The sequence below is a fragment of the Sciurus carolinensis genome, chromosome 15 (genome assembly GCF_902686445.1).
Source record: "Sciurus carolinensis chromosome 15, mSciCar1.2, whole genome shotgun sequence".
NCBI lineage: Eukaryota > Metazoa > Chordata > Mammalia > Rodentia > Sciuridae > Sciurus > Sciurus carolinensis.
In genome coordinates this window covers 35,998,092-36,018,367 of record NC_062227.1, presented here as the reverse complement: position 1 = coordinate 36,018,367, position 20,276 = coordinate 35,998,092, and positions in this window count along the sequence as shown.

Genomic DNA, 20,276 nt, shown 5'->3' with positions numbered 1-20,276 from the left:
TCATGCAGACTGTGTTTCCTGCATATTATATTAGAAATCAATCACCTTAAGATATATAGAACCCCCCCATGTCAACTATTTCAAAATTAAATGGCACACTTATACCTATCTTAGAGGTCAAGGATCATTGCTGCTTATGTTATTTACCATTTAAGAAATTATTTCATGGTGTTCCAGAGTATGAATGTTGTAATTTATTTAAATTTTCTCCCATTGGTATTAATTGAAATGGTTTTGAATTTTTCTTTATTAAAAAGAATTCATAAAGACATGTTCAAAGATGTGTATCTTTGTGTACATGTTTGGAATTTCTGTAGGATATCTACTCAGAAGTAATATTCCTAGGCAATTACAATTTTAAATTGGTATTGCTGCCCAATTATGTTATGCTACCTCCATAACAATGCTCTCTCACCTTCTCAATAATATCAGTATTTGTGTTTTGACCAGTGTTACAGATAAGGATCTTTTACTGCTTGTTTCAATCTATATTTTTCCCTATTAGAGAATTTCATCATCTTTTCATATCTTTATTCATATTTCTTCAGTGAATTTGCTTTTCATATACTTTACACTTTTTTCTGTTGGATAATTTGTCTTTTTTTTTTCTTATTGATTTCCAATGTGTTTTTAATATATTATGGTTATTAATCCAGTTCCATGGTTTTCAAACTGTGTTCCATGGAACTCCCAGATTCCGTTGAGCTGTGTACGAGGGGCGAGGCTCCCATAGCTTCCTTGGAGCTGAGAGGCAGAAGAGACGGGGATCTGATTTCCTCTACTTATGCCTCAATCTGAATAGCTCTTTCTTTCTTTCTTTTTTATTTTTATTTTTTTGTAGATGAACAGAATGCCTTTATTTTATTTGTTTATTTTTATGTGGTGCTAAGAATCCAACCCAGTGCCTCACACATTCTCGGCAAGTGCTCTGCCACTGAGCTACAGCCCCGCCTTTTTTTTTTTTTTAAACTCACTTAGAGATTAGAAAGCATTGATAAGATTGTGTGTTAAAAAGGATCTTTTGCTAAATATAAGTTTTGTTTTGTTTTTTTCTTTTTGTGGTGCGGGGGATTGAACCCAGGGTCTATGTGCATGCAAGGTCGGCACTCTACCAACTTAGCTATATCCCCAGCCCTAAATGTAAGTTTTTAAATTAGATTGTATTTAGGTATCTCTATTGCTCTAACATACTATGATCTTCAATTCTATGAATTTAAAAAATATTGCTGTAGTTACTTAGGAATAGAAGATAGACCCAGGATTGATAGATGATGCTGTGGATGGTATGTGTATGTCCTTCCAAAATTCATAGACTGAAAATTAATCACCAAGGTGATATTATTAGAAGAAGCGGCCTTGGAGAGGTTAGGTTATGAGAGGAATCAGTGTTCTAGAGAGCTAGTTGGTCAGATGTGGACTCGGTGAAAAGGCTCCATCTTTGAGGAATGGGCCCTTACCAGACATTAGATTTACTAGTACCTTAATCTTGGGCTTCTCAACCTCTAGAACCTTGAGAAACAAATGGTTGATGCTTATAAGCAATCCAATTGTACTAGTTTTGTTATAGCAGCCCAAACAGACAAAGACATATCATCATATTTTTAAAATTTCTTTTAATTTTTTTAAAAAATTTGTTTTTTGTAGTTGTAGATGGACAACATGCCTTTATTTTATTTTCTTATTTTTGTATGTGGTACTGAGAATGGAACCCAATGCCTCACACATGGAAGGTAAGCACTCAGTCACTGAGCCCCAGCCCCAGCCCAATCATCATATTTTAGATAGCTGCATAGTACCTACTTAATTCTAGGCACTATGTAACGTGCTGATGTACCTGTATGCAAGACAGACATAAGTCTAATCTCTTGGACTTACTAATTGGCATGGAAGACAGATACTATATAACTAACAATAAAATATGTTGAGGGTTGTGAAATCCACATATGACATGTTGTCCTAACCTAGTTTAAAAGAGCAATGTGTTAGTCAGTTTTTCATTGCTGTGATAAAATACCTGATGAAAACAACTTAAGGGAGGCCAGATTAATTTTGGTTCATGGTTTCAGAAGTCTCCATCCACTGTCAGCTGGCCCATTGTTTGGGGGCCTGTGGTGAGGTAATACATCATGTGTGGTGGAGCAAAGCTGCTTGCCTTATGGCATCCAGGAGTAGAGTGAGAGGGGGAAAGGAAGTTGGTGGGCACAAGATAGAGTCCCCGAGGGCACACCCCCAGTGACCTACTTCCAACCATGCCCCACCTCCTACTCTTTCTACCACCTCCAATAGTCCATTTGATTATGAGCCCATCAGTGAACTTACCCACTGACGAGGTCAGATCCTTCAAGATCCAAGTGCTTCCCCAAAGCTCCGCCTCTGAACACTATTGCACTGGGGACCAGGCCCTCAACACAGGAGCCTTTGGTGGACAATCCAGATCCAATGGTAACAGGCAGTTGAAGTGACTGTGAGCTGGAGAGTGAGAGAAAGGGGTTAGGGACTGGGAAGGGTGAGCAGGACACAGGACAAAACATGGTTTAATAAAAACACATGTACTTTCTTGGAATATTATCTTAATTAATGATTAAGTCTTCAAATGAGCAAATCCAGAGAGATTTTTACTGACTTTCATATAAGTATTTTAAATCATGGAGTTGTTATTCCTCTCTATTTTCCTCCCTCCTCTCCTTTCCCCCTGCCTCCTTTACTTGGACAACTTAAAAATGGAAATCGTATTTCTCAGATGGAATATACCTACATGGACAAACTCTTCAAAGTGATAATAAAATGGAAAGTTAAATGGGAAAAGAGAATTTTGACAAAATTGCAATAACACGAAGAACTACGGACTCAAATTCCACCAAAGCAATGAATCTGGAATTTATAATCGTTTTGAGATTTCCGACAGAAATGGACATGCTGGAGGTTGTCAGATGGCCTTTGCTGGGCTTCCCAAATAAACGGACAGCCTAAGAGAATCAGGTTTTTCCACCTGTCTTGAGAACCGGAGGTTCCCTGTAGAATTTTTCTGTTGGAAATATATTCTTTTGCATAGGCCTGGACTACCCCCCACGGACCCTTTCTCTGTCCTTTCATGAGTGAGTGTTTAAAAGACAACAGAGTCCTCCCTGTCTCCCTCTCCTCACCACTCAGCACTTACCCTGTGCCATCTAGCTTTGGTTACCCTCCTCTAAAGTGTTCCTTGACACTCACTGGTTATCTCCTAATGGCTAAGCCAGTGGCTTTGACTCTGTTTTTGACTCTGTCTTCCCAACCTGGCATTATCTGTAGTTTTGGTTCTGTTCTGCTTTCACCAAACTCGCTTGGCAGCCTTCGTTGTGGTAATAAAGCTTGGTTTCCCTCCTTCCATCTTTCCTTTTCCCTTTACTGACTAATTCTCTTTTCTCTGTGGCAGCACGTGAATTTCTGAGACAGTCTCCCTCTCCTACCCTTCCATCTTAAGGAGACGAGTCCCCTATCTTTCTATCCAGACCTGATTCATTCAGTCCAGCATTTTTGCCTGCTTGACATCACCCTTTGGTGACCCCTCCTCAACCCAGCTTCCAGGTGCCGTCTGTCTCTGTGTCGCCCAGAGCTCAGCATTATACAGGATTCCCCCTTTTCCTCTTGACTTCCTGAATCTGGTAAATAACCCTTTCTGCGTTTTTTTCTTCACATTTTTTTCTCTCATCTCTTTTTTTCCTTGGGCTTCCACCAGCTAAAGTAATCAAACATTCCAGTTTGCTGAGGCAGTCAAGATTTATGCCTGGCATCTCTCTTTCCCTCACAAGTGTTCTGGTTAGAACCATAAATTAGTCACCCTACAATAACACTAGACTAGGTCTTAGGTATCTTTTCTTTTTCCTTTGGCAGTACTGTGGATTGAAACTAGGGGCTCTTTATCACTGATTTATATCCCCGGCTCTTTTTATTTTTAATTTTGAGACAGGGTTTCTTTTAGTTGTTGAGGCTGGCCTCAAACCTGCCATCCTCCTGCCTAAGCCTCCCGAGTTGCTGGGATTATAGGTGTGTGCCACCGTGCCCAGTTGAGTGACTCTTGAAATAACTCTAGGCTTACCCTGACTGTATGCTACCGGGAACCATTTATCTTTTTAAATTACTTTTTTTTTTTTTTTGATAAATTTACTTGTCTGCTTTAACATTTTTTGCCAATTCATCACTGCCTTTTCAATAAAATAAATGCCCTTTGGTCTTTGTTTCCAGCCCTGTGTAATTTGTTTCCAAACTGTTTTTGGTCTTATTTCTTGCTTCTCTCTGAAAGGAATCAGAGTAAGAGTCAAGTCCAGGCCAGTATGTCCACACGGCTGCCAGTGTAGACATAAAAGATTTAGGAACTGCCAGAATTAGGAATGAGTCCCACTTTGGGGGGAGGCCCAACTTTGGTTCTTCTAACAATGAAAGAGAAATGTTAGGACTCCAGGAGACCCGTAACTCAGGTTTTTTTTTTTTTTTTTTTTTGGGCAGGGGGGAATGGGTTGTGGTACTCAGGGGCACTCAACCATTGAGCCCCATCCCCAGTCCTGTTTTGTATTTTATTTAGAGACAGGTTCTCACTGAGTTGCTTAGCACCTCACTGTTGTTGAGTCTGGCTTTGAACTTGCGATCCTCCTGCCTCAGCCTCCCGAGCGGCTGGGATTACAGGCGTGCCCCATGGCACCTGGCCCATCACGCAGTTTTGACAGTCCCTTTCTTCCAAGTCTAAGGTGATGTGAGGTCGTGTTTGATACCTCTGCCAAAGGTGGACTGCTCCGCTGTCAGAGTCCTCCTGCATCCCTGAGCCAGGTACCCCTCAGTGGAAGGCTGGCACACCACCGTTTCATGAGCATGTTCAGGCAAGTATTTCCAAGGACCAGGATGTTCCAGCCTCTGAGGAGGAGATATGAATGGAGGCGAAATCTAATCAATCACAACCTTCTCTCCTCATTGAAGACTGGCTTTTTAATTCTCTAATGGAAAAATGTCCCAGCAAGTAAGTTTAATTTCACAAGAATGAACTTGGCTTTCTTCCAAGAATTTTGGACACCTTCCCTTGCTTTTGAGTCTGATTTTTTTCATATTCTGAGTGGGGCTTTTGTACACAAAATATTTTTTAATATTTGAGTTTTAAATTAATAGTTTATAAAAATTAAAAATGTTAAATCTGTTTAATTAAACTTTTAATTTACAAATCTATGAACATAAGAGCAAATAACTTCATTTTTTTCTCAGAGTATTTAATTAAGTAAAATTGAAAGACTGAAACAACCAATCCTATTTACCAATTTAGCTTAATTCCTTACACATTAAAAAATACGCCAATAATTTAATAGATTTTCTTTTCTTTTATAGAACTTTGAATGCCTGACAAGGAAAATTATTGACTCTAACAATTACTTATAAAACTCTCATAAGTCTAAGTTTACACAGTAAAACAAATGATAAATAAACATAAATAGGTTTTCTGAACCATTCTAACATTTTCTCATGTTTTGTAAAATTCTCTTAATTTTTTCAAAACAATCCTAAAAATAATCATACATTTTAAGCTGGAATCACAAAGCTGAGTAACCTATCAGAATCCCTAATATTCAAAACTCTCTAATAACCTTAATATCAGATGCATACTGATTATCTCAGTGATACAAAAACTTTTTCCTGGATTTAACATTAATTGTTAATACTATGGGTTTGATTTATTTAATTATATTTCCATTTCATTCTGATTTTTCCCAATCTTGAAAACATAGTTAATCATTAGAAGATATATTATGGTGGATGAGCTAAGATTGGTTATTTGGGGTTGACAAACCATGACCAGCAATAATAGTTTATTCTGCTTATGATTCTGGGTCGTAATCAAATCCTGGCAAGGTCTATGGGCATTTCTCCTCACTGAGGCCAGCTCTCTCCCTTTTAGTGAGGCTTGCTCAAATCTGCGTTGGGTTGGTGAGTTGGTGGGTAGCTGGCCCTGAGAGATGGCTTCTCACATGTTGGTGGTGGTAGGTCTGCAGGGTGGGAGGCATGTTTTATCATCCAGCAAGCCAGCCAGTGCTTGTTCATATGGTGACCGTTCCCAGTACAGCAATGTGGCAAATCTCACTGTACAAGTGTTTGCATGCCTCAGGATTACTGGTATCTTACTTGCCAAGCAAGTCCTGTGGCTGAGCTCAGGCTCAGAGTTGGAGGGTACTGGCAGGGACATGGCAAGAGGGCATGATCATTAGAAGGGGAAGAATTGCTGACAGTTTTTGCAAACATTCTCCCCCAAAACATATGCATTAAGATGTTCATCACCATGGTGTAGCAATACATAAATATAATTTAAATGTCCATTAAAAACAGTAAAAATTATGGCCTACCAGAAGGAGCACTTGAGAGCAATCATGTAGTAACATTAAAAATGCTTTTGAAGCCAGACATGGTGGCATGTGCCTATAATCCCAGTTATTTGGGAGGCTGAAGTAGGAGGATCACAAATTTGAGGCTAGACTGGGCAACTTAGTGAAGACCCTGTTTCAGAAATAAAAAATAAAAAGGGCTGTAAATGTAGCTTAGTGATAGACTGCCCCTAGGTTTAATCCCCAGTACTAAAAATAAAAATGCTTTTGATATGTTAAGTGAAAAAGAAGGAAATAATATAATCTATGATAATAGCTATAAACTAGTCAAAATATTAGAAAGCAATATACAAAAAGTTAATAATTGCATTGATGGATGATATTATGGGTTAGTTTTCATTATTAAAAACACCTGGAATTTTATACTACATATATAAGGTTTATTTAAAGTCTTATTCAAAATCAACATTCCATGTTTATTAAGAAGACATAATTTTGCACATCCCCAAATTATTAATGTGTCATATTTTCGACAACTCAGAAAATGTGTTTCAGCAACATTTTCTTTTGATATTAAGGAAAATTTCACAATTTGTTCTTATGGAAGAATAATATAAGATAGCAAGAGCACAGAGTACTTTAAATATGTTCAGGGACCATTTTCATCTTCAGAATTAAGGATTATTTTAATTTTATATCATTGCCTTTTTTCTTTTACTTTCCTTTTTGGTTTTATCATTTTAGAATTTCCTATTTTTAATTTTCACACAGAGATTTCTTTAATTGATCATTATAATTAAGCATAAAGTCACAAATTACAAAGTCATATTTTGCTGGATCCTAGAGTTCTGAATTATTCATTCCACTTGCTGCTTTTAGATGAGTTTATCCAAAAATTTCCAGTTTATTGTTGCTGTTTTTTATTTTGAACAATTAAGGCAGAGAAGAAAAGGAAGGACTTTATATAAAATTGATCTTAAAGTTCATACTTTTTGGTACGTATGTATCCTTAGCCAGACATGAGTTCTCCCAGGAGCTTTTGATGTTATTTCTCTATAAACCTTGATGTACTCAGTGTATTCCAGCAAACCCTCCCTGTTCCTTCTTGGACCTTAAATTCTTAACTGAAGTCACTTATTGATATACTACTTTTTTTCCAGTGAGATAGCACATCAATAAATTAAAGATTGGTTCCGTGCGTCAGCTCTCCCTGAGCATTTGGGACGTCCCTCACTCCTCTGGAGGACAAGGAGGCCAGGTGAAGCAGTAATGGGCTTTCTTGTCAGATATTCTGGGTGTCACCGCTTGTACTAATTACTGAGTTTCAAACTGTCTTAGTTGAGAAAAATTGAGTGTTCTAGTGTTACTAATTAAAATTATTTTCCCTATATCCTATTTTATATTATCCTATCAGGCTCAGACTAGTTTTAAGTTATTCTTAGTAGTTTATTCTTTTGGGAGACAGTTTGTTCATTACATAAAACAAGCTCACTGCCACGGCCTTTTTTTTTTTTTTTTTGGTACTGGGGATGGAACCCAGGGCCTTGTGCATGTGAGGCAAGCACTCTACCAACAGAGCTATATCCCCAGCCCCTGGCCTTTTTGTTTTTTGGTTTTAGTAGGGCGCATATTTCCATAAGCTCTCCTCTGTAGCCTGTTTCTATAACCTTGTAGGGGGATGTATGAGGGCTGCACTGGAATCCATCAGTCTTACCTCTTGGAATTGGTGCCATCGGTGTACCTGATATTGTCCTGTTCACTCCTGCTAGCTCTTCCCCAGCTCCTGTTCCTCCAGAGGTCCATTCAGGGATCCCATTTGTTTATTCTTTAGATCTTCCTGTTAGCATCATGGCCATTGTGGAAGACACCCCTCCACTAAGCGTTTAATAAATCAAAACTTCATTACATGGATAGAACCAAATTTGGAGTTTCCATCCCCAACTATTTGAATTTGCCTTCATTTTTACTTAAGAGCAGGTAGATGTCTCATCAGAAATATTTTGTGGGGATGAAACTAGCCACAGAAGTTTCTGGAGTCACATAAGAACATTGTTTAGTGATTGGATTTAATAGGTCGATGGCTAGTTTTGCCTGACAGGTTTACAGAAGACATTGTGGGAACACGTTTAACTCTAATGGTGCCGTACATTTAGGTATCTAAAGAATATGGTCAGGACAAGTTCTATTCCAAAGAAACAGAAAGTCAAAATAATAGGAAACCCACTTATGGTAAATGGGGGAAATACATGCTTTGATACTCTGTTGGTGGGAATGTCAACTTGTTTAATCCTGAAAGGTGGTTTGACAACTATAAAGTCTTTATAGTAGCCTAATCCCAATGACTCAGCAAAATGACTTACCAGACTTCAAGGATCTAATTCTTTGTTTAAGCAAAGATAAAAGGATGTTCAGCACAATTTGGCTATTGACAGAAAATACTGGAAGCAAATCTCTAACAAGAGGTAGATTCATTGTATGGCATATTAGGTAACCACTGAAAATCATGCTTAGAAGAGTATTTTATAGAAAAATGTGTGACATGTTAAGTGAAAAAGGGATGTTTATAGAATAATATGCCCAGTGTAATGCTATTTTGGAGTATAAAACCCAAGTGCATACAAAACCAGATTGGAAATAAAGGCATCAAAATGACAAGTGGTTATCTCTGGGTAAGGGTTTATGAATGATTTAATTTTTCTTCTTTGTACTTCCTTTACTTTGCAAGTTTTCTATAATAAACATGGATTCTATTTGAAGTTAGGGAAGATTTTATTTTAGTAAATGATGAGTATCAGGGGGAGGGCAAGCATCACTTGCACCATAAATGGTGTGTATATATATTTGTGTGTATATATATATCCACTATAAGAATTCCTGTTAACAAAGAGACATTAGCATTTGTAAAGGAACCCATGCAGTTTGCTAAAATGTGATATGTATATGTACATGTGGAACCAGTGGTCTGAAAACCCAATGATCTTTATGTAAAAAGGCATAAACAAAATTAATAACCTATATAATTTTCTCTTTGCACAGATAAACATTTTTTAAAAGAAAATCTTGGAGTTGATAAAAGCAACAAAGTAATGAAATGTGGTACTTTAGACCTGACGATTATGAATCAGTGTCCCGGAGTCCACCTGGCCAGCATTCTTGTTAGAAGAGCTGTCAGAATTTCTGGGTGTTTCCAAATGTATCTGTTGTCTATGGGGACAAGGTTGTCCTCAATAAGTCAAGCTGGGAGAAACTGGGAGTTGTCCCGGTCCCTCTAGTGTTTGCAAGCTCAGCTGCACAGCCTTATGTCCTAATAGAAACTGGACAAACATTGGTCCACTCCAATACATGGAATAAAATAAATAATTGTAAAAGTACTGGAAACCTTTTTTTTTTTTTTTTTTTTAATTTCAGTTCGGTAACAAGAGACTATCCTCCCAGATAAGAGGGCATGTCCTCCTGTCAGCGCTGCTCCCCCAGGATGCACAGGGTGATTTTCCTGAAAGGTCAAACAGGGTAAAATACTGTCTCCCCTATCCTCAACTTGGCCTTTAGTTCGCTTGGTAAACCTATTATCATTGAACGCTGGCTGCACATGTTTCTTGCCTGGCTGCTTTGTGAGCTTGGCATTGGGGCCACTGCTGCTCCTAAACACCTATTTTCAAATCTGGTTCATTTACAGGAATTGGGATTAACCTTCTAATCGGCAAAGCCAAGAGGCCCTGGGACCTTTTAGAGAGGCTGCACACCTCTTCAGAGCCGAGTCTTTTGCAATACACTCTTGTTCAGTGGTCTATGGGAGATTCTCTGTGGGAGGCAGGAGCTGCTGGAGATTTCTGAGGATAAGTGCTATCCTCCAAGTGTGCACCTCAGAAATTCAACGGTGAACTTACTTCATCTCAGAGACTTGTGTCTCTTTTAGCAAAATATTTGGGGTCACTTTTAGAGGAATTTACTTGAAATCATGTGCTAAGTTTTACTTGCTCATCCTGATTCTCTTCTACTTAGTAATTAAAAGACCACCAAGAAATTTACCAGTTTGGCAGCCTACCCTTTACTGATTTTTTGGGTACATACATATCCTTTCCTCATTCTTCCTATTACTTTCACTGGGCAGGTTGAACTCTTCAGACTCACAACTGGGAAACCCAGCTTTTCAAGGGGCACCCATGAGTGCCAGTGTTTGAAAAAAGGGGCTGGCACCTCTCATTTTGGAACTCATCTAATTGGCAGGAATATGTGCAATAGAGACAGTCAGCGTGTACAGAGACATCATCTTGATGGTTCCTCAGGTCACTCTGGGTGCTAGGATCTGAATGTGTCCTCCCAAGTCCAGGTGTTGGAAACCTAATTCCCAATACAGCAGTGCTGGGCTTAATGGGAGGTGCTTGGGTCACGAGGGATTAATGCTGTTATTAAAATGGGGAGCAGGAGGGGCTCTCTTGCTGCTGCCCTTCTGCCTATGGACCACACCTAGTGTTCTTCTCTCCTGTTCCCTTCTGCCTTGTGCCAGGTGAGGACACAAGGAAAGCCCTCACCAGATGCTTGGCATCTCAACCTTGGACTTCGCAGCTACCAGAATGGCAAGAATACATCTCTGTTCTTTATAAATCACTGTGATAGCAGCATACAACAGACCAAGGCCCTGGGCGAGGGCTTTCATCATTATATGCTGGACAACTGTGTTTTGTCTCATTTATTTCTGGACCTTGAGTGGAATGTTGAATTTTTGCTTTCTTTCCCTTTTTTCCCCTCAATGTGTTGATGTTGTGCCTGACTCTATGGTGGCATGTTTTAGGAGCACTGGAAAACCAGGGCATTTGTTCTTTACTTACTACTTCTTATAAAGAACTTCCAGAACTATACATTCTTTTTTTTTTTTTTGATAATTAATACTTTTTTATTATTATTAAAACTATACATTCTTACTCCAGCAACTGAATCATTTTTTTTCAGTATCTCTTTAATTTTTCCCTTTCCTGTGGCTCCTTCCCACAGTCATGCAAACCCCCCTAGGTCTCTTCAGTTATTAGTTTCAATTCCTTTGTTGATGAGAAACTGCTGTCCCTCACTACAGCCATTCTAGCCCTAGTTCTTGAGTCTTCTGCCCTGGCTTTGGTCGCTTTCTGCCTTCCAGTCGCTCTTCAAAATCTGTGATATTCTGGCTTTTGCTCTCACAAAACTCCTGACTGATGGCATGTGGTTCCTCAGGTGTCCTCAGTTGCTCACGTTCAGTTTTCAGCCTAGGGACTCTAGTTCTGGTCCTGTTTAATGAATCTCTACTTCCTGGGTGCCCGAGACACCTTTCTCCCCTAGTTCTACATTTCTGATCACTGTCCACTTCAATTCTGTATTATCCAGTGTGGTCTCTTTGATCTTTCTCTCTTGTCACTTTAGTCTGTACCTATACTGGGTAACAGCATTTAGTGGCTTCACGTTGCCCAGAAGTGAAGCCCCAACTCCTTAGGCTGATGTTCAAGGTCATTCATGAGTCCGCTGGACGCACCAGGACAGCCATGCATCCTCCACTGCCCTGGGACTGCTGCACTTAGTGTGGCCAGTCTTCTGGTAGTGATGCCAGCATTCTGGGTGTGTCTGCCTCTGTACCTTCAGCCATGTCATTCTGCATCACACTTTGTGGCTCAACAAATACAAGCTGAGTGCATGAATGGAGAATCTGCTCAGCTGACAGAATTCTTTTCACGCTTCCTGGTTTAGTTTTTATTCTGTCACCTCCATGAAGACTTTCCTGATTGTTCCCTGGAAGCCATCTCTCCTCCTCTGGGCACCTGTGGCATTTGCTTCAGTATACCAATCCTATGCTATTGTATGTTTTTCTAGTCTTTCCAGTGCCTGCCACCCCACCTCTACCTATCAGGTGCAGAGCAGATGAAAGTCTCAGTGCAGTCTTAAAAACTTGGGGAACTTCATTCCCAAGCAAAAAAAAAAGGTCAACAAAAAGTTAAAACCCCCACCTAATAAATGTCTAGTGAGCTCAAACAAAAACAGTGATTCTAATTTATTTTAATGCCATAGAAATGTTCTTATATAGAGCATGCTGCTATCACAGTGATTTATGAAGAACAGAAACATATTCTCGCCATTCTGGAGGCTGCAAAGTCCAAGGTCGAGGTGCCAGCGTCTGGTGTGGGTTTTCCTACTGTGTCTTCACCTGGCACAAGGCAGAAGGACACAGGATAGAACACTTGAGTGTTGTCCACAGGCAGAAGAGCAGCTGAAAGAGCGCCCCCTCCTGTTCACCATTTTAATAACAACATGTAGAGCAGATGAATATCAGAATCTGATAAAGTAGTTGTAGGATATTAATATCAAACCAAATAAGGTTAAGAGAAAGGGGTATTCCCCCTATATTAGCAACTGATGTTTTTTGGGTATAATCTGCCAGTTAAATAATGTCTTTCATAATTTGTCATTTCTAACTCATCATCAGGTTACTCTATTGTATTTGACTATTGGAGCCTTAATGCATTTGCAGATGGCATGGCTGGATTAAATAGTAAAAAAAAACACATTTGACTACCATATGATAAGCATGGGTATTAAAAGACATTGCCTCCTTCAGCATCATTTCATCCTGCCCAATACATATGTAATTATGGCTTATGCTGACCTTATTTCCCACAATATAATATGAATATGACAACTGATGAACAGAATTCTTTGCTTCTTAGTAGTGACACATTTTTGAACTTTTTATTTCTAAGCAACACATAATACTTGTGCATGCTTAAAAATTTTTTTTGGTGGTGGGGATTAAACACAGGGGCACTCAACCACTGAGCCATATCCCCAGTCCTTTTTAAAATTCGAGACAGTTCTCCCTAAGTTGGTTAGTTGCTAAGTTTCTGAGGTTGGATTTGAACTTGTGATCCTCCTGCCTCAGCCTCCTGAGTTGTTGGGGTTATGCGTGTGCACCACTGTGCTAGCATATTTTTATTTAGTTAGTTTTCGAGGTATAGGGGATTGATCCCAGGGCCTCACACATGCTAGGTAAATGCTCTATCATTGAGCTACAATGCCAGTCCACAATAAATATATATGGAGTTCAATGTGATGCTTGGATAAACCGTTGAATGATTAAATCAGACATCTTAGTATATCTATCACTTACTTCTTTGTGGTGAGAATATATAAAATTCTCTCTTTTTGCTATTTTAAAATATAAAATGTAATGACTGAGACACATTTCTAAAAGTCTTTGGGTTAACTATATTTTCAATGCAAATGTAATTGGGCTGTGACTTGGTCCAAAGCCACAGATGAGCTCTCACAGACATCTGTGACGTGGGATCTTCTGTCTGTGATTTTAGACCTGGAGTAAATACAGGAGCTTTTTGAGAGTCTGCTATTATGGAGGGATTGAGAAGATGTTTTCAAACCTTGGCCTTCAGCTAGATTTCTGATGCCCACTAACATAGAAAAACCTGCTAATGAGTAGGCCACTTGTGTAATTTTTTTGTACTTAAAGTAAAATGTAAAATGTCAGGCAACTATCCATGACTTACTCTAGGGAAAGGGAACAGCTAATGATTAGTCTTCTGTTTACAATTAAAGTCTGATTCCTTCTCCTAATTTTGGTTGGCTTGCTATTGGTCCTCTGCATTCCTAATAGGTCTTGTGGATTCTACATGGATTCGGCTTTGACTCCCAATTACCATGCAATTAAAGGACCCCCCAAATGCTGCCCTTTAATTTTGTTTATGATCCTTTTCTCTGGGCTCTTATTCGGCAGGCTACTTTTAGTTACCATATCCATTCTTTATAATTTCCTATTTGTTTTTAATGATGCACTACACCAATTTTCCAGTATAGCCCTTATTAAGAAAAACAACTTAAGAAAAATCACCGAAATACCTGCATAAACATGGTGGAAATGAATAGGAGAATGAACTAAACCAAGAGAATAATGGCTTAAGAATATGGGTTGAGCTTCAGCCCTGGACTGATGCGTGAGTAGAATTACTTGAATTCTTTGTGCTTCACCTCCTCAATTTATTTATTTAGTGGTACTGGGGATTGAACCCGAGGGTGCTTTATGCCTGAGCCACATCCCCAGTCCTTTTTAAAATTAAAAACATTTTTTTTGAGGCAGGATCTAAGTTGCTGAGGGCCTTGCTTGGTTGCCCGGGCTGGCTTTGAATTTGTGATCCTCCTGCCTCAGCCTCCCCAGTCGCCAGGATTACAGGTGTGCACCACTGTGCCTGGCTCACCTCCTAGATTTAACTGAAGACTTGGACGCTTCATCTGCTTTCTAAGGTAGAGGCCTATTTTGTATATTCTCTGGAGTCTGAGTGTCAACTTAATATTCTGTTTAACAATGAATAGTCAAGTCCTATCCTTTCACCATTAGGGTCAGAGTCCTGAAGTTATTTATAAAAACGTTCCATTGCGAGACTTGAGTCTATGAGCCTTCTCAGGGAATAGCTGACTAAGCTGAAATGGGAGAAAATTAGGGCAGACTCCCCAAGGCAAACGGGCCACAAAAATACATTCTGACCTTCAAGGGATCATGTCCCAAACCCCCAAAGAATTCTTCAGTGACTACCTCAGACTTTTTCTAAAACCAGACTAAAAAACAACTTCAGGATTGGGGATTGCAGGAGGGGAGAACAGGTGGTACCTGGTGAGGCTTCTCAAGTCACCCTTGGTCACCTCCAGCTCCACAGAGAAGTAGCCCTAGACCCCAATATCCTCCAAGGTCTGGGAGGTTGGGGTAAGAAGCCAGGGCGCAGAGCTGTTAATGAAGATCAGTTCAGCACAGTCAGCAGTAATCACCACCAGGCCTGACCAAAAGTGCTGAGTGACTTCTCTTTCTGCCTTCTCTTGATGACTCAGGAGGGTAGAGGGGAAGAGTCACTGATACGGGTTACCCCAAACCATAAATAATTGAAAGAATATGTCATGCAAATTCCAATCTATTTCATTTCATAACAACCCCACTTCAACCGCATGTTCAGCTGCCGGTAAATGGAGTGGAATGGGCGTTGACAAGAGGGGTTTCTCCTGATTGTACTTGAATTGCCAACCGAGTTGCAGAAATGCTTTCCGGTGCAAAACAAAGAAATCAGCAAAAGCAGGCAGTTGTTTTGAGCTACCCCGCTTCTCCCTTCCCTTCCTGATGAAGCAGCTAATGAAATGTGAAGTGGTCTGAAGAGCTGTAGGCAGAGGAATGGCTAAGTGGAATAATGGGGAGAGGGGTGGTTGCTGTAGAAATGGGTCCAAACTTATCTGTAACAGCATAAAACACACTTCCAGGCTGGGAATGAGCAGAGAGCAAGGCTCAGGACCTGGGAAGGAAGGAAAACAGCCTGCAGGGAAGGCTTCCTTCCATTTCTGGTGTCTTCTAAGATTTAAGAGCAAGGCAGTTCCAAATTGGATAATAGTAGATGCAGATGTGATGCCGTTTAAAAATGTTAACTCAAGAACAGAATGAAAAACTTCCGAATCAAGAAATAAAAAAGGAAAAACAAATAAAATAGAAACCGGCATTTTTTTCTTTCTCCCTGATATTATTCTCCCTTTACGGCTCCATCCCATGAATTCATTCTTCAAAGGTCATTGTCTCAAGAGAGGGGATATGATAAGATGTCAAAACGAAAGAGGAAGTAGCTTTGGTTTCCAGAACCTAAGACTCAGGGAGAACTGAGAAGACTTGAGATCTAGGTAGGAGTTTGGTAGAGTAGGATTGGACTAGAAGATTCTCTTGGGTCAGGGAATGGAGAGGTCAGCCAGGGGAAGGGATGAGAGAGATACTGGCAAAACTGGCAGGGGAGGGTGGTGGCAATACTGCTGGCTACAGAGACCACACACAAGTTTGCAGAGGCTCCTGTGTCACAAGGTGGCACCCGAAGAACAAAGGGTTCCTGTGCCCCTACAAGAGAGGCAGCATCTGTGGAGAGAGCCGGGGACCCAAGAGGGCATGAAGGAACGCAGAGCAGACACTCCATGGCCTCCTGGTAAGACCACACATTTTAGCACTGTGTGCGGCCCCTCACACTTAAACACAGCCCTGGGGAAAGAGGGTGGATTCCAATTGACTGCCTCTGACTTTCTACCACCCTTGAAGAATATGGTATCAATAGAGAAATTAAGTGAGTTAATATAAAAACAAAGAGTTTATGAAAATGAAATGTTATGAACCATGATTTGTACCTGCCACGAGTGGAACCAGATTGAGGGTTTCTAAGCCCCTAAGGGAAGGGTTGCAATCCCTCAAACTGGAGGAGCGCCATTTTGAGACAAAGGCCAGGACCCAGGTAGGAAATGGGAGGGCAGAGACAGGAGGGCAGGACTCTTGGTAGTAGTCATAGAGTTTGGAAGTATGGGTGAATCATAAAGAACTGAGTTTTAAAAAGTGTCATAGACTGTTTTAACCTCTGGGGACAGACCCAGAAAAAGGAAGGAGGACAGCAAGGATCGTGGCTGGTTGGACACAGAAGATGTTTGCCTTGCTGGGACCCAGAGAAAAGACTAACTTACTTGGTTCTCAGGAGACTCTTCTTGGAAGGGAGGGAGAAGTGCAGTTAATGGCTCCAGCTCTGCTCCTAATAGGACTAGTGGGAAGGTTGGATGATCCCCAAATAATACTCCTCAGGCTTTTACGGGAGGTGGGGGGAATCCCGCTTACCCGAAGCTGACCCCCCACACCCATAAATAGGCACATACCTTGCTGCAGTGGCCTGGGCACCTGGGGCCACTGTTATCTAGGAGCAGAGAGAACTCTGCAGAATACTTCCCAGGTTCAGAAAGGCAATGTTTTTGTAGAGTTCCAAGAATTTGGGGGAAACACAATTTCCCATCTTTTTGCTTTTCTTGTAGGAAAAATAATAAATGTTCCATGGTAGACTTTAGAGAACCAGAGTTGGGAATGACAGGACGAAGTTAGGACTGAGGGGCTCTTAAGAAAGGAGAGAGCAAATCAGAGCACGTGAATTTCTTCTCATGAGAATCGAGAATCAGGTGAGAATTTCTCAGGAGCCCATGCAGCCTCAGCTGGGAAGGAAGAGAGCAGACTGATCATCTACACTGGGGAGGTCACCCCCGACCCACCCCAGGGCCCATCCGACACTAGTGGGAAGTCAACAAAAGCTTGCCTTGGCAGCAGTGAAGTTTTGCCTGTGGCCAGACTCCCTCTGGTGGACGGGTCTATAAGTGCAGGAAGGAGAACTCAAGGGTCTTCTCTAGATAATGGAGCAAGAATTTGCTCTGCAAAAGGAACTTTCTCCTTGAGCTTGGGGAAGGTGGCCTCCACACTGCCATGGAACATTTTGCTTAAGAAAATTCCTATTCTGAAAAATTGAATTTGAGACAGAAACCCAGTTTGCTGGGACACCAGGAGGAAGTCTTAAGTTTCCTCTGCAGGAATACAGAAATTTACTAAGAACGAGTAGAGTGAGAATGATTCTGCATCAATATTTATTTCTCTCTCCATATTTTCCACCTGAGTAGTCTCTCCCCATCTGTTATAGACCCTGGTCTTTGGTTTATGTGTTTCCTAAGGCTAAATTGGAGCTGCATCTATCACGAGCCAATATCCCTGAGTGACAAACACAGAGGCTGAGAGGGATCGTCCTCCTCCTAGAGGTCAGTAAAGGGCTCCCTGGGCTGGTTGGGAAGGAAGAGAAGGGAGTGAAAAAGAGGATGTCTATTTTATTTGGGGAATGACTCTTCTAAGAGACTCAAAAGAGAAGAATGAATGACACATTTGTCTTTTACACCTTCTCTTGATGTATGACCAAGTGGTGCTGGAACAGGTGCATCTTTGGGGTCAAGCTGTCAGTTGGCAACAATGGCATTGTGTACCTTTCTGGTTTCATGGGTGTGGGTTTCTAGTTTGTTCTGAATGATCACAATTCCTTTGGCTTTGGGATTTCAGGAATAGTTCCTTTTGTTTTCTACCTTTTAGCTGCAGAGTTCTAAGTGGAATCAAAGGGAAGCTGAAGACCAGATGGGTACCCCTCACTCTTTCCACTTTCTTTCTATATGGTGTCTTTATTCAACACCCCAAAAACTATTACTGAAGGTCTCCTGGTACATCAGGCATTGTTTGGTGCTGGAAATCAGGTAGCAGCCCGGCACTGTCTGTGATAGAGAAGACAGGCAGAAAATTGGAAATTCACGGTACAGCGTGACAAGTGCTGTGGCCTATTTGTATGCTGGGGGGAGAGGGATATATGATTCAGCCTTTTGAGATCTGGGGGGACTTTCCAGCTACAGAAGCTTCTCAGCTGCTTTTACTATTTTTTTTAAGGGCTGAATTTTGTAAGAGAATCATAGGGATATCGACCTAGCAGGCTGACATCAGCGAGAGACTGAATCAATTCCTAGAATTTCCTATCAGTCTTCTTGTCATTTGAGGTAATTAAATGTGTTTATTGCTTGGATGATGTTAGGATTTCTGTAGCTTTTAGCCGAAAGCAGTTCTGACTGATATTATGTTTTTTTGGAGGTCAATTTTCGTATTAAAGCAGGTTGTAGAAATAGTTGAAGTTCTGAATTATTTTTTCCTATGATTATCAATCTTCTTTATTTGCATTGCGATTTATGAAAGGAGAAAAAGAGGTGGTTTTCTAGCTCCAGGAAAATTGGAACATACTCATCCTTCCTTCCTCTCTCCCTCCCTCCTTCCTTTCATTCTTTTCCTTCTTATTTCCTTCCTGGTTGAATTATTTAAAATAATGTCATTAAAGTAAAACTCAGTGGGTTCAATATCACATGGTTGAATTAATTTAAATTAATTTTCATATGACAAATGAACAACGGGTAAAACTTGCTATATGAAACAAATAAGCATACTTGTTCATCCCAGGGTTAAAGACTGCAGTGGCAAAATATTTTATAAAGCAGAACCTTGCCGATGAGCTATCCAGAGTTCAATTTTTATAATGACAAGATATAATTAAGCATAAAGATGGTAGGAAAGAACTTTCACTCCAACCTGGGTAGTATTTCTGGTTTTTGTTTCTTCCATGTAGATGAGTTTTCAATATCCTGAAGTTTCTTCCTTCCCGTTATAAATAAAGCATTGAAGTTTTGTGCAGTGTTTTGCTTTCTCAGCATTCTCTTCTGCTATTAAAAATTTGTGGACTCTGATTTTAACTTTAATTTTAATCAAGGCTAAATGTAAGAAATGGGGGCTTGTAATTTGGGGGGATTTATAGTGTCACTTTTTCCTCAGCGATTTGCTGTGGGGCTGTATGGGCTAAGACATTACCTTTGTCACACATGTCACAAACATTTTCTTCTATGTGTTGTTTGCATTTTAACTTTGCAGTGACTTTCACTTTACAGAATTTTTATGCTGTCTGATATACAGTCTTTAATTTTATAATTTCTGACTTTTGTAAACATTTAAAGAGGCTTCTTTCAAATCAGGATTATAAGAATAGTTACCCATATTTTCTTCTATTGCAGTGTTTTCATAGATAACTTTGATCCATCTGGAATTTATTTTGGTGTAAGAAATAAGTTAGGTGGCCTGAGAGGTAGCTCGGTGGTACCAGGCATGCTTAGCATGGGAGAGACCCTGGGCTTCAGCTCCAGCACCACACCACACACACACACACACACACACACACACACACACACACACACAGAGAGAGAGAGAGAGAGAGAGAGAGAGAGGAATGAATTAGGGATCTAAGCTTATTTATTTGGGAAATAGTCTATTGTTTTAGTAAAGCGTATTAAGCATACCTCTCTCCAGTGCTTCGAAATGCCACCTCATCATACACACATGTTCATGTCTCCCTGCCTCACACGATAGCAGGTCAGCTCAGTGGGTCAGAGTGTGGCACTGAGATCTCATTGCATCTATTTGTGTAGCTTCTGTGGGTTTAACTCATCTGTCCATTTACAGATGCTGTCCAACCGAGGAAGGGCTCACATCTGGATAAATCCATTGGAAGTTGAAAATATCATAAAAAG